The sequence below is a fragment of the Callospermophilus lateralis genome, unplaced genomic scaffold, assembly GCF_048772815.1.
Source record: "Callospermophilus lateralis isolate mCalLat2 unplaced genomic scaffold, mCalLat2.hap1 Scaffold_147, whole genome shotgun sequence".
NCBI classification, from domain to species: domain Eukaryota; kingdom Metazoa; phylum Chordata; class Mammalia; order Rodentia; family Sciuridae; genus Callospermophilus; species Callospermophilus lateralis.
In genome coordinates, this window is record NW_027512606.1 from 2,396,320 (window position 1) to 2,412,449 (window position 16,130).

Consider the following 16,130-nt stretch of genomic DNA (forward strand, 5'->3'; position numbering starts at 1 on the left):
GTGTAAAATCCAGCTGTCCCTGGCTTCCTTGCTCATGGTGAGAATTTTTATGAAAGAAATACCCATGATGACCACATGATGGCAGGTTTCCACAGAACAAGGCAAACCTGGACAATTTTGGCTCCCACCACTCACCTAGATCCTGGGATCTGGGTGCTTTCCTGCCTTCCTACAACAATCAAAAAGGCCCTGCCAAGGGGTGCATCCATAATTGCAGCTCGACACTCTGTACTTTACAAAGAATAAAAAAAAAACAGCATTACTAACTTCTCACCTCTGCCTGCTTATTTTGATATGATTCGAAAGAGAGCTCTGTATCTTTCTCCCCAAATATCAGGGGTGCAAAAAGTCATATAATACAGACAAGACTTATTGTTAGAAGAGGGTCAAGGATCTCTTTCTTCAAGGAAAAAATGGCTTTCATTGTAAATCCAGGAAAACTAATTCCATATTTTTTATAATTTTATATGTATCTCCATGTATGTGCCATTAAATTAATATATAATCAAGCACCTTGCTTCTCTCTGCTCTAGTTAAACATGGGGGGGGGGCTTGAGATTATCGTATTTGTATCCCTTCAACTGTATATCAATGCAGCAGGGGTGCAGTCCCTTCTTCTTCTCTTTACAGCATCATGAACTTCTACTTTTCTTTCAGGCCTGAATACCTTTGGCAGACTCCACATAGGAACAGATTCAGAAAATTCTGAAATGAACCTAAAGACATTTAATCATCAGACTTTTATTCTATCAATTTTGTTTCATGTTCCTATTCACTATTTTTTAATTTATTTCAGTTGTTTTCCTTAAGTTTACATGGAATAGAATCCATTTTGGTAAAATTGTACAAGCATAGAAATCTTATTTATAATTCATAATTATTTTGAGCTTGGGATATAGTACGTTGGTAAAGTGCTTGCCTCACATGTAAAGATCTGGTTCAATTCTCAGCACCAGAAAAATAAATAATGATATTTTGTCCAGTTAAAACAATAATTCATAATTATTCTAATTATTCATTCTAATGTCTTTCCTATTCCTATCTATTCTACCTTTCTTGAAGGCTTCTTTCGATAATATACTGAACTTCTTCACTTTTTCTCTCTCATTTATTGGGGTTTAGACTCCACATATCATCAAAAACATTCCACCTATATTTTTTTTTTTTTTTTAATTTTCTTGTTTCGCTTACAATAAGAGTCTCCATGTCCATTTAACTACTGGGCTGTGTCATAGAGTCATTCTTCTTTATGGGTAAGTAATATTTTATTGTTTATATATACAACAATTTATTCATTTATCATAGCTAAAATCTTGTGAATTGTTTTGCTATAAGCATTGATGTGACTTTGTCACTGTATTATGCTGATATCAAGTCATATATATATATATATATATATATATATATATATATATATATATACTGAAGAAGTATATATATATATACTGAAGAATTTGATAATTAGTTCAAAGTGGGGGGGTTTAAATACTAGGCTTATCTTATTTTGAATCTCTACAATGCATTCCAGAGAGGTTACACAATTTTGCAGACTCACCACAATGTTTGAGTGTTTTCTTTTTTTCCACATCCTCACCCATTTGCTTTTACTTATATTCCTGATAATTGGCATTATAATTGGAATGAGATGGTAGCTCAGTGTAGTTTTAAATTACATTTCTCTAATTGCTAGAGGTGCTGTCTTCTCAGTGTTTTTGACTTTTGCTTCTTGGTAGCAGCATCTATGGCATTTTGGGAACCAGTTTTGCTATATTTATGAAGTGTGGACAAGATTTCACTTGAAGGATTGACTCTGAAGCTTAAGACACATGGCCATGAGTCCATGAATGACTTTTACACTGTTGTCATTACCATGATTATGGAAAAAAATGAATATAGGGTGAGAAGATGGAAAAGAGTAGGGAGCAAGAAAGAAATGAAACATATTGGGGCCAAAAAATACACCCTCCTCAATTAAGTGTAAGTGAATCCAAACCAGGCATGGTCCTCAGATGTTTAGGAGAGGGATGGACCATTTCTCCAAAGACCAGTTCCTTAGCTAAGCCAAGCTGTGACTGGTAGCAATGTGTCCAAGACGCTCCCAGCAAAGGTGTGCCATGTATCTCTGGAAGTCACAATTTGAGGTAAGTACCCTCTTGAATTTTCAAGGTTAAAATAATACAACCACCCCTTTGGGGCACATTGGTCAAAGAGCTGAGATTAATGCTGGCACAGACTCTTGGTATTGGCAGACATGACCCACACTCTCCTTGTATTTTCTGACCAATAGAGGTAGTAGCTCCAACAAGGAAGCTCTAGTTTCATCTCAGTGTTAACAAGTGGCATGCCAAATATGGCTTTACACAGTGCTGATGAAGGAAATACCTGTGGGATCCTGCTAAAAAAGATGGGAAGCAAGAAGAGAGACAGAGAAACAGACAAAGAGAACTGTGGTTGTGGCACTTGACAGGTACTAGTGACCTTGAGTTCTCTTACAATACTGGAAAAGGAGCAAGACCTGTGAATAGTCATCCTGAATTGTAAACCCCCTGAGGTTAGGGTCAGGGCTCAACCCTCAAGCAACACTGACACATTCATTCTCATTGGAAAGTCCATTCCAAGCCTTAAATTTTTTTAAAAAAATTTCCTCAAGACCACATGCACTCTGCAAAATACAGTGTCATTCTTTTTGTTGTGGCACCTTCTATGAAGCAGGGGAGGTTTGGTACCTGGATGAGCTTCCTAGCATAAATTCTTAGGGACAGCTCTATATTGCATGCAGGCCAGAGTTGGGTAACCCTGGCCACTCTGAGGCACTGAGTGGAAACAGGGATTATACTTCAGTCATGTATTTCCATATTTTTATGCACTAGCCCGGAAGTTCACTAGGACCACTATAGTTGTATATGGGTTGAAACATTTTGCTCAAGAAATGCAGCATCAACTACCACAGTAATAATCTCACCACACATGCAATTAACAATTTTTTTTACATATAAATATTATCTGAATTAAACCATCCATACTATTAAACCATCATTCTTAGGTCTGCATGAGAGTTGTAGAATTGTTGCACCATGAATACCCAGCCATATTGCTATCTTGGGTGGATACCCAGCCATATTGCTATCTTAGGTGATTGGTTTTTAGCCATTCTAAAAATAATCATAATAAACATCTTACACCAAATAATAAAACAAGAAGTGATTTTAGAGGAAATATTCTTTATTGAGGAATGATTTCTGTTCTCTTCCATCCCTTTTCAACACGACCACACTTTCTTGGATGTCGAGGCTTTTGGGAGAATATCTGTCCTTAAATTGTTTGGACCTCAACTCCTTAGACTCTTTGTGTCTCTCACCCATACTCAGCTATCTTTCTGTTGTAGTTGCACAGATTTTGAGCAGGTGGGATGAATTGACCTCCTAAGGATTACCCTTACCAGCACTGAGAGAGGAGCCAGACTGAAACCCAGTTGTGAAACAGGGCTGAGGAGAAGGGAGCTGAGTGGCCAACTGTGAGAGAAAAGACTTCAAGCCACAACTACTTCATATTGCTTTCTGAGACAGAGGAAATGCACTTTATGTGCACCCTTCTGGTTTATGCAATCACATGAAGCTTTCTCCATCCACAGGATGAAATGTCTTGGAGTCTTCAGGATGAGGCAAGGTGTGGTGGGGCTCTCTAGATCCTTTTGTTTTTCCAAGTTTTTTTTTTATTTCTATTTCTATAGGATCATTAGTCTCTAGGAGGTCATGTGGTTCATCTCCTAGGTGAGAGAAAGTAATTATGACTACCTGGCTATTCCACAGAGACTAGACAATTTTAGAATGAGAATTTTGCATACTCTATTCTTAGAGAAAGGAGATCAATGTCATTTGGGATAGAAATAATCTCAGCTGAATAAAAGAAAACCTTGTGCAAGAAATCAGAAGATACTGATCAAGTACAGCTCTGTCCCAGTTATTTGTGCAAGATAGTTAGACCAGGTCCCTGAGGACTGACTTTTTTCTCTTCACAGTGATTGGTATTTGGTTTTACTCTCAAAGGCCCTTCTTTATTCTGGGGTTGGTTGCCTCTGTGTCTTCCCCTGAAAATTGGTCTAAGACAGACGTTTGTGCAGCAGCTAGGCAGAAGAAAAGTGGGAAAAGATGTGCATGGCCTAGCACTGCCTGGCTTCCTGGATACACCTTGCAAACCTGGTGACTTCTTCTCAGGGCACATAAAGAAATAATCCCACTAAAGATAAAATGGAAGTTATAACATTATACATTGTTCAGTAAAACAGTGCTGGAAGAAATCAAGGTCCCTGAATAAATTTACACACCTACAAAAGTATGTGTTCAGAAAGTAGAGGGTGCAGTTGCCAGGATCTAGTTCCTGAGAAAAGGTGTGGAGACTTGGCCACATTTGCGGTAGGATAACCTGACATTCTGGTTTAGAGGACCAGGACTTCCTTAGCCTTGCTCTTAGAGTGCAGAGGAAAGTACAGGAATGGAAAATTTCATGTGGAGGAGGAGCATAGTGGTCATTTCTGTTCTGGTGTGAACTGGTAGCTCCAATTATTCTAATTGATTCTGAAGACCCTACCTCAGTTGTGGGATGATATTAAATGGTGAACAGATGGCTAGCCTTTCATTTAATTTTTTTATAGAATTTTAAAGCTAATATTTATTTGAGGCAAGCATTACTCACTTTGATTTAAAACTGCCACAAACAATTAAGATTTTAAGGATATTTTTGTAAGTATAGCAGGCAAGTTGAATTAAGAAAAATAAGTGAACAAAAGAAATATGAATGCCAAAATTGGAAAAGTAATATGGAAATATATATGTTTATGAAACACTAGAAGTCATTAGTAGGCAGGAAACCTCCCAAAATCAGGAACCAACTGACCAGTACATGGTCTATGTGAAATTCTATCAGGGAATCTTTATCTTTCCTGCCTCCCCTCTTCCTTCTGTATGTCAATGATAATCTTCTTGTACTTGAAGGAGACTAGCCTTGAGCTGGGATGTCAAGACTGATTCAAAACTGTCTGGATTTGTCTTCATATTCAGGTCTATCACTTTCAAGGCCAGTGGCCTTTGAGAGGAAGTTTAAACTACGTGTGAGCTCCAGTCTCCTCATCTATAAAGTGGAGATGTTCTGAGGCATGAGTACTTGGACAGTGTCATGAACTAACATAGATTCTCAGATCCACAGTGTAGACAATGGCTTCCCTGGAGACCAGAAGGGAGTCTGATGTCTTATTTGTCTTCAGTGTCTTTCAGTTTTCTCTTCTTCCAGAAGTTGTTGTGTTTTTTCCAGGGAATCCCCTTCTGCTTTCCACTCCATGTGAGGTGAGTCAGAATGGTTACCCAGACCAGGAAGTGATAGCATGAACCCCTCTGACCAAGAGGATCTTAACCTGCAAAGTTGGTTTGAGCTGGTCTGGACATAGTCTTTCAGAGGGCCACAAATAACTAGAAAGTGAGCATGGAAAGCTTATTGCCAACTATGGCTTCAGGGGAGGCCAGAAAATAAAATGGGAAGTGAGAGATAAAAAGACACCGGTTCTTGAAGTCACCTGTGTCTCAGTCAGAACTACCCACAGATATTTTATTTTTAAAAGAAAACAAATTTGGGGCCCGGTGCAGCAGCACATGCCTGTAATATGAGTGGCGCTGGAGGTTGAGGAAGGAGCATCCTGAGTTCAAACCCAGCCTCAGCAATAACATTGTATTAAGCAACTCTGTCTCTAAATAAAATACAAAATAGGGCTGGATGTTTCTCAGTGAATGAACTAACTCTGAAATTGTTGGGGTTTTTTGTTTTGTTGTTTATTTTACTGATATATAATAAGTGGCATAAACTTATAACCAATAATTTGTTTCTAGCTTCAGGCAAATTATTTTTTATTACTAGTTCTGCAATGAATATTAAAAACCATATCAACTAAGATACATTCCTTGATTGAGTAGAACAGGAACAGCCAGATTATAGATTCCACTTTCTTGAGGTTCCCTTGAGCAGGGATAACTTCTGATTGGCTACATGTACTAGTGGTTTGAATAGGCTGAACAGAATTTGTGGGTGGGTATCAGATTATTGCTTATTTCTAAACTAAGAGTGGTTTATTAAACCAAGCATTTACCAGAGCCCCTTATGCTGGAGATACAGGATGAAACTGATCCTCTGATGAAATTCTTCTGGTTGTTCAGTGCACATGCTTACCTTTGTTTGGGTGAGTTTCTAGCATAAATCACCTCACATGCAAATCTTTATTTGAAAGTGATGAAAATTTGCATGTATTTTGTGAAAACATTTGATACCTGGACTCACATACTGTGGATGATGACCATCCTAACCTCATTGGTATTTTGGATTCAGAAGTGGGAACCAAAGGTTTTTGCTGCACAGGAACTGGGCTCAACCTTATCTCCTGGTGGTCCTAACCACAAGAGTGTGAGGGAAAAGACAGTCACAGCATTTAGCTTTATCTTAGCTAATCTTAGCTCTATCTTTTGGCTTTGCCTGAAAGAGCTGGAGACTACAATTTTGTAAAACTTGAAAATGTAGTTGGAGCAAGCTTAATGTATATCATGAGAACTTTGTAAATGTTTAATGATACAAGGTTGGTGACTTCAAATAAACTGAGAGAGTAAGAAGGCCTCATTTTAAACTCTAATTCTTTTAACTAAGTCAGAATGATTTAAGACATTTCACTCAGAAAAACAGGCGTGAGTTTGTTGAATAGATACACAAGGAAAGGGGACACTCTCATAGTAGATAATGGGTCCTCTGAGAGGGGAGAGAGACAGTGTTTCTTTTATGCAATTTACTTTTGTTGGGTATCCCAGAGAAGTTTCCAAAGAGTCCCACACAGGCCTACTACTTGACTTTGAACTGACAGCTGGATGACATCCAAGTGTCAAGTCCCCACTGCTATGATAACTTTATGTCACCTTGGTCAATGCAACTGATTCTAATTGGATTCTTAACCATAAATTCTTGCAGATTTTAGAGCTAGGAAAAATATTTTTATTTCTGTGTGTTACAGAATCTGGTATGTGGAAAGAGTCACAAAAGTTCCTTTCTCAAGTGTAACATGGCTTCCTCTTATGGACATTTATTTTATATCTGGTTTTCTCCTGAAGATAACAGACAGTTTACTGAGAAATGTGATATATCCTGTCCACTTAAGGCAGGCAGGGTTACAGGTTAATTTCTTCATGAAGAGAAAAGCATGTGGGGGTCAGCACAGTGACCCCCACTTTATAGAATTATTCCCTGAACCTCATGCTCTCACCACTCACATCTGTCCCCTATCATTTAGCAAGAAGTAGTTTAGCCTAAACCATGCTGTTGTTGATCCAATGTCCCAAAGACTGCGCCCCCAGACACACATAAGTTTTACCAGAGAACTGGATAGAAATGTGGATTCTCAGGTTGCAGCTCAGCTTTATTATATGAGACTCAGGGTGGCTCACAAATCTTAATTTGTATGATCCATTCAGTTCCATGGTTGGGGCTAATAATCTGTGTCCTGATTTGGTGTCTCTTCCAAGATCATTTTTTTCACCATTCTACAAAAAAAAAAAAAAAAAAAGTTATTATGAACTCACTCACTTACACCTTAATGACCTGCATCCAAAATTGTCTAATTTCAGCCCTGGTGGACAGATCCTGAGATCCAAGGGGCTGGGTGCATGGATCTTTCCTGCTGAAATGTTTAGGGAATCATGTTGCAGTGACCTCATTAAGACCTTCAAACACAGCACCCACAGCTAAGAGTCAATCCCTGTAAACATTTTAACCTTTACTTCTTTTCCAGAGATTAAAGCAATAACCTAATCTCTTGTTTAAAAACTCTAAAGGGGGCTGGATTTGTGACTCAGTGAAAGAATGTTCTCATAGCATGCATGAGGCATGGGTTTGATCCTCAGCACCACATAAAAATAAAATTTTATAAAAATTACATCCACCTCAAACTAAAAAAAAAATATTTAAAAAAAATTAAAAATCTATAAAGGCCATGTTACTTCACTGTAACTCTGATTGGATGGACCATGGTTTTCTTAATAAAAATTCTGGATCATGATGTGCAGATCCCTACAGTTGCCCGATAAGACCGCTAGATGGCGAGTGTGATTTTTGTTTTCTTTTTTTTTTTTTTTTTTCTTTTTTTTTTGCCAGTGGAGGCACTCTGCAGGTGGCTGGGGGCTTCTCTTGGTTGCTCCCATCAGAGTCCCTGAAGTGACCCTATGCTCAGGCAGGTTTTACTGAAGATTCCAGAGAGTGATATGAAGCCAGGGTCTTTGACTACAGTACTACTATAGTACTGTAGCAGGAAATTTATTGAAAATGGTGCAGGTCCTCCTCCTCATACAGGACAGGCTAACTATTTGCCCACAGCCTGAAGTTCTGGTAGTGGCAGGGGTATGGTCATAGGCCTTAATAATACCAATCTCGAAGTGAAAACTAGAGTCAATATTTTCTTCTCCTGAAAAGTATACTCTGGTTTTAATGAACACCCAGAATACATGGCCTGCCTTTTTTTTTTTTTTTTTTTTTTGATGCTTTAAAGTGTTTATAAGGAAGGTAACTGAGAAGATTGGAAGATATCTCGAATTTGAATCCAAGCCTAGCTCTACTCTGGACTATTGTAGACTTTATCTGCTAATGTACCACTTCTGCAACCCACATTTACAACAATGGTGGAAGAGACTGCATGCAACAGGAATAGTGTCTGCACAATTCCCACATTCCAGGTGTAGAGCCCTTCCTTTCCTCTCACCTCTGGAAGACTTTTGTGTTCCCCAGCACTAAGATGGGGAAGGCATAACAGAAAGGAGGGGCTTCGGTGCCTCCCCATGACCAAGTCCAAGTGGCACAGGTTACAGATGGAGTTGCTCTGGAACTTTTTGAGGAGATTTATAGATTTCCCATTGTCGTAATAGTGCTTAGGGTTTGTTTTAATCATATATAGGAGATGCAAATGAACACATGAACTGTCACAGAGAGCTAGAGTTTTCTATAAACAGTAGTGAAGAGCCATTTGGGAAGCTCCAGGGTTGGTCAGGAGATGAGGGTGTGGGAGGTGATAGAGACCATGTAAAAGAGACTTTCTTCTATTCATGCAGGAAGAAAAGATGATACAGCATAAGTGGATTTAGGGTTATTATGTTATAATTGCAGTGAACTTTAGGGGGCATGAGCCATCTCTATTATTCTGGTAACTGGACATGCCATGATTTGGTCAGACAAAAACTGACTTTGGATGCTGGGAGCATAATAGGAAGGATATTGGTAATATGAAAATTATATTAGTTAATTTTCACATGAACAACATGGGAAGATGGCTGACTATCTCTAAAAATTGGCTCTCTCCAGAAGGTCATGACTGGGTGAAGTAGTCCATGCCTGGGTGAGGTCCATGCCTGTAAATCAAGTGATACAGGGGACCGATGCTGGTGGATTGTAAGTTCAGGGTCAGCCTGAATAATTTAGTGAGATCCTGGCTCATGGTAAAATTTTAAAATGGACTCTATCCAGCCTTGTGTGTGACTGTGGAGCAGCGGAACTCTTTGTTTTAATAGAGTGTCTTACAGTGAGCCTTAAATCTTGGCCAGCAGAGCAGAGAATTCTGATGCCTGTCAACAGTCTCTCCTCTGTCTTTGATCCTCAATTTGTCACCAGGTGATACCTGCCTGGGGAAAACTCAGGATGTATGGGACAAAGGCAGACTACTCAGATACAGAGAAGATGGCAGTGGCAAGGCTTTGAATCTCACTTTAGATTTTTTTCTCTCGGATAGTATCTTGGAAGGGGAAAGTGAAACACCGCACAGAAAATTCTGGAATGTGCAGAAGCAGAAGTCAAAGGTTTTTCTTGTAGATATCAAGATAATGTCCCAAATAACCAGATCCAGCATTGTGTTGCAGAATCTGAAGGCCTGAAATATAATTTGTGTGTATGTGTGTGTGTGTGTGTGTGTGTGTGTGTGTGTATGTGTGTGTGTGTGTGCACAAGAATGCAGGTGAAGTTCTCAATGACTCACTATTCATTATTGGAAAAGAAGAGGTGGAATGACTGCTTACTCAATGGGGTTTCTGCTAAAAAAGGATCTTGTCTGTTATTCAAGTAGGGGCATCTGGCTTGATACTGACAACTGACATGAGACTGGTAAGGTTTGGGAAGGATGGTAGAACTCTGTGACAGAGAGTTTGTAGCAACACAATCAGGCCCAAATTAATAATTCTCCTGTCTGCAGGCTTTAGGTTTCTTCTGATAATATGCTGTGTGTCTCCTTCTGCTCCTTCTCTTGTTTCTTTCCTACCTTCCTCATTACTGGGAGACAATCATTGTGCTTAAAGCACTGGGAGAAAAAATAAATTAGAAAAATAGCAGTTTTTTTTAGCATGTATGATCTACCCTGAGCCTCAACATGGTAAAAGGTAGAGACCAAAGGCTTGTTTTTGGTAAGAGGCTTGGTCATCATGATGATGATTAGTAATCCTATTCCCTACTTGAAAATAGAAATGCCTATAGAATGCCCAGTGTCCATTGGGTATATCCACTGTCAGTATGAGTTCTCAGATGTTGAATAAGGCATAAACTTTTCTTAAAAGCTTTGCCACCTTCTTTACATTTGTATGGGTTTTCTCCAGTATGAATTCTCTGGCGTTGAGTAAGGCATGATTTTTTAGTCTGAATTACTGAAACTTTCAGGGGTTACGTGCACACCTGTTGTGAGAGAGTAATTGAACAGAGGCTACCAAATGAATCCCTGCATCAACAGAGGCATCATCTTAATATTGTGGGATTCTTATGGAGGTATTTCTGTGACAGCAAAAGTTAGTGGAGGTATCTGTGCTTTATAGTACTATGGTGATCACTAAGTAACTGTAGCTAATATAATTTAAAAAAAATTAAATAATGCAATTGTTCAGACTTATGTGCTGAATAAACTGACTCTGATGACCACAAAACCTGAGCCTCTTTGTCTTTTTTTTTTTTTTGTACTAGGGATCAAACCAAAGTGCTCTCTACCACTAAGCCACATTCCCAAATCTTTTTATTTATAGTTAGGATCTTCCTAACTTGCTTAGATTCATGAGAAAATGCTGAGGCTGGTTTTGGATCTGTGATTCTCCTTCCTTGAGTTCCCCTGCTACTTGGATGAAAAGTGTGTACCAGTGTGCCCAGCTGAAGTTTGAGTCTTCCAGAATACTGAAATAACCTGAAGTACTGCAGTAGAAGAGATTTGCTTATACTTTATTAACCGTTAAAAACATCATTACTTGGTTGAAGCAAGTTGAAGAACTGAGGATGGGTCCAGGGAAATATGTAACTTTCTGAGATTTCACAGTGTGGCTTGGGACAGACCTGCCTTTTCCTGGGTGACACAACTTTATCCTTGTAAGTTCTACTGGAAGGATGGACTCATCAGTTCAAATGCTTTTCATTGACACAATTATTTAACCATTCTTATTTTTTTTCAACTGTAACAAAATTGTTTTTAAAATGTGCAGGGCTGTGGTTTTCTATTAAGAGAAAAAAAGGGCAACTATGTTTCATTAGGTATATATGACATCTGTTTTAAAGAACATCAGTGTTCTCTAAAACAGATGTCATATATATGCAAGTAGAGCCACACTTTGGTACAAAGACACACAGTTCTTCCTCTGGTGTGTCTAGTAAATGCAATAGTATGTTTAAGGGTGGGAAAAGGTAGTATGCTTCACTCTCATTTGTGCAGACCCTTTGAAGGCTCAGGGGCTCAAAGTCTGAATGGAGGCTCAGGACTCTCAGAGGTCATGGACAGGCCTCTTGATGTCTATTTAGTGTGAGCATTTATAGCCACTACATGTGTGGATTTAACCACGCCATGTGTTGCATTTTGCTGTTTAATATCTTTGTTTCTCCACCATCTGGTTTCAAACTTTTGAACTCTGCATTTGATGTAGAAAACTAAGATGTATCATGCAGGACATTTTAAAAGCCAGAATCTGATGCCTGAAGTGTGACAGAACCATCTTTTGAATGCTTTTTATGGACATGAAACTCTGAGTAAAATTTTTTAATTAACTACAAAGCAAATGACAATCATTTCTGGGTTGAGGGATGCATGCCTTGCATCCAAGTAGTGCAGGAGGCTGAGGCAGGAGAACCACAAGATCAAATTCAGTCTTAGTAGTAAAAGTGATACCCTAAGCAACTCAGTGAAATTGTGTCTCTAAATAAATACAAAATAAGGCTTGGATGTGACTTAGTCGATGAGTGCACCTGAATTTAATCCTTGGTATACCCCGAAAATAAAATAAAATAAATAAATAAGACATTGACATAGGACCATTGTGTCCAGCTGAGATTATGGAAAAAATATTGATGTGATCATAGAATTCAGGCATAAGATAATTTTATTAATGAGTTGGTTTGGTACAAGTAGGCCTCTAAGTCCAAATATAGCTTTTGAAAAAAAAAAGATGATTTGAATTCAATCAATACAGAGAAACTGAGGAAATGACAGTTGACCCTAGAGAGGTCCACAGAAGGAAAGAAACCAGATCATCCAATCATGCTTCCTGCCCACTTCCATGGGCTAATGAGTAATGGCCAGAAGGGCAAGGGTCGGAATTTTATGGAGTCAGTGCTGCGGAGCTATCTCTGGGCAATGGTAATTTTTCTTTCCAGTATGAACTTTCTGGTGACCAATGAGGTTTCATCTTACAGGAAATGACTTTTACAGTCTATGTATTTGTGAGAATTGTTGCAAGTATGAATGATCTGTTTCTTGTTAACACTTGAAGCATACTGAAAATTTGCCACATTCTTAACATTTACATGGCTCTTATCCAATATGAATATTTGGTGAACAACAATACTTTTCCTAATAGATAGCTTTGCCATATTCTTTGCATTTGTATGGTTTCTCCCCAGTATGAATTCTCTGGTGTTCAGAAATGTGTGATCTTTGATAAAGAGCTTTGCCATATTCTCTAAACTTGTATGACTTTTTCCTAGTATTAATTCTCTGGTGTCAAATAAGTTACGATATTTGATTAAAAGCTTTCCCACATTCTCCAAATTTCTATGGCTTTTCTCTGATATGAAGCCTCTGGTGTTGACTAAGGAGTGACCTTCAATTAGAAGATTTGCTACATTACAGATATTTGTATGGTTTCTCCCCAGCATCAATTCTCTGGTGTTGAGTAAGGCATGATTTTTGATTCAAAGCTTTGCAACATTCCTTACATTTCTATGGCATTTCTCCAGTATGAAGTCTCTGGTGTTGAGTAAGGTGCGATTTTCAATTAAAAGCTTTGCCACATTCTTTACATTTGTATGGCTTTTCTCCTGTATGAATTCTCTGGTGTTGAGTAAGGCATGATTTTTTATTAAAAGCTTTGCCACATTCTTTACACTTGTATGGCTTTTCTCCAGTATGAATTCTCTGGTGTTGAGTAAGGCAAGATTTTTGAGTAAAAGCTTTGCAACATTCTTTACATTTGTATGGCATTTCTCCAGTATGAAGTCTCTGGTGTCGAGTAAGGTGTGATTTTTGATTAAAAGCTTTGCCACATTCTTTACATTTGTATGGCTTTTCTCCAGTATGAATTCTCTGGTGTTGAGTAAGGCAAGATTTTTGATTAAAAGCTTTGCCACATTCTTTACATTTGTATGGCTTTTCTCCTATATGAATTCTCTGGTGTCGAGTAAGGCATGATTTTTTATTAAAAGCTTTCCCGCATTCTTTACATTTTTATGGCTTTTCTCCTGTATGGTTTGTCTGGTGTTGAGTAAGACAGGATTTTGTATTAAAAGCTTTGCCACATTCTTTACATTTGTATGGCTTTTCTCCAATATGAAGTCTTTGGTGTTCAGTAAGGTGTGATTTTCGATTAAAAGCATTGCCACATTCTTTACATTTATAAGGCTTTTCTCCAGTATGAAGTCTCTGGTGTTCAGTCAGGTGTGAATTTCGATTAAAAGCCTTTTCACATTCTTTACATTTGTATGGCTTTTCTCCAGTATGAATTTTCTGGTGTCGAATAAGGCATGATTTTTGATTAAAAGCTTTTTTACATTCTTTACATTTGTATGGCTTTTCTCCAGTATGAATCTTCTGATGTCGAATAAGGCATGATTTTTGATTAAAAGCTTTTTTACATTCTTCACATTTGTATGGCTTTTGTCCAGTATGAATCTTCTGATGTTGAATAAGGCATAATTTTCGATCAAAAGTTTTTTTTTACATTCTTTACATTTGTACGGCTTTTGGCCAGTATAAATTTTCTGCTGTTCAGGAAGGTGTAATTTTTTACTAAAAGCTTTGACACTTTCTTTACGTTTCCAGATTTTCTCTCCAGTATGATTACTGTAGTGTTTAAAGAGGTTTGAGCAACACTTAAAGACATTTTCACATTTCTTCAATTTGTAAGGTTTATCTCCATTGTAAAGACTATTGTTTTTAGTAACACATAGAATTTGAGTAAAATATTTTTCACATTCTTTACTTATGGAGGATTTATCACTGGTCTGATAAAGAATTGAGTTATTTTTAAATGCTTTTACATATTTTTTTAACTTGTAGAGCTTCCCACCAATATTAATTCTGTGGAGTTCAGGAATTCTTGTAGTTTTATTAAAAATGATTTCACATGCCTTATAGCTGTAATTTGTCTCTTGATTATAAAAGCTTGGATAAATAAATTTTGGGTATGGATTAAAAACTTTTTTACTTTTGTCATTGTAAAGCTCTTTTAAATGATCACATGGGTGATTTTTAGGATTTAAAAAAGAAGAAAATTTTAATGACTTTCACAGAATTTATATTGTTTTACACCAAATCTATTATGCTGTGAATTACCTAGGGTAGAGACAGTCTACAGGTCCTAAAAGATGTATCATAAATATAGTTCTCTTTGAGTATCACTGAGGGTGTTTTTAAAATTCTTTCTACTTTTAAATAAAGCAATATTAGGAAATTACAATTAATCCCACATTCATTATTATTCCATGCATTGCCACAAGGAGAAACTGTTCATTTCATCATATTTGTAAAGTAATTATCAGGGAGACTACTAAAACTCAGAAATTTCTTCTTCTCCTTCTCCTTCTCCTTCTTTTTAAACTAAATTATCTAAAGAAATCTTTGTGGATATTTACTCAATGGTGAATTTTAAATTATTCCAGTGACTAACTATAGCATGAAATAGACTCCATTGCAATTTTTTTATTTTTTAGAGGAATGGTATAATTACAAATGCTGTTCAAATATATTCACAAGCACCCACAGGTCCTCAAATGTGACTGCCATATGTGTTGTTGTCTCTCTCCAGCTTAGTCAATGTCCCACATCCCTACAGATCCACCTTGCCTCCAACACACTATTGTCTAGTTTTAATTTGTGGGGAATCCTGCAGGCACTGGGACATAATCATTGTCCTGATGTGTCAGAGTATTCTTCATTAAGCCAAAAAACAAACTTCATCTGAGCTGGGCTGCTCAACTTTCCAGCAAAATATCTATCACTGAGGGTGTTTTTAAAATTCTTTCTATGTAACTAGCTCACTGAAATAAGTTACAGAATACTTTTGATTTGTCAAAAACATATTCCTTTAGATGCACAGATAAGTAGTCTTAGGGCCTCAGAAAAATCTAATAGCAACAGGATTTAGTTCACTAGGGACATGTATAGGATCCAGGAAGTCTCTGTTTCTCACACTTGGAAAATTTTTCCCTTTCCACCCCAAATCACAAAAATGCATAGATCTTTTGGGATATTCACTAGGAGTCTGGTCAAAATACCTGTTGATATGAAAGATGAAGCAGTGCATGTCAGATAGAGCTCCTGAAAGATATCTATATACTGTGCATTAAATTTTTGAAAAAGCATGGAAGTCTTTAGGGAAAAAAGTCTGGTATCCCTGAACTCACAGATGAAATCCAGCTGGGTTGAGACTATCCAGTACATGTTATATACTACCTAGTTTTGTCTAAATTCAGCATGGTACTGGAGATGGTATCAACCATTGGAGCCATATAGCCACTTAGCATCAGTGAGATGGGTGAGACATGTCAGAATGCCAATCAACCTGTCTCAAGAAAGATTCTTCCTGTTGAAATCTTATTCCTATTTTGATGCA

General features: G+C 37.6%; 1 pseudogene; it reads right to left on the reverse strand.

The window, feature by feature from the left end:
• Positions 1 to 12,871: 12,871 nt before the first annotated feature.
• Positions 12,872 to 16,130, reverse strand: part of LOC143390063 (uncharacterized) — a 134,474-nt pseudogene continuing 131,215 nt past the window's right edge.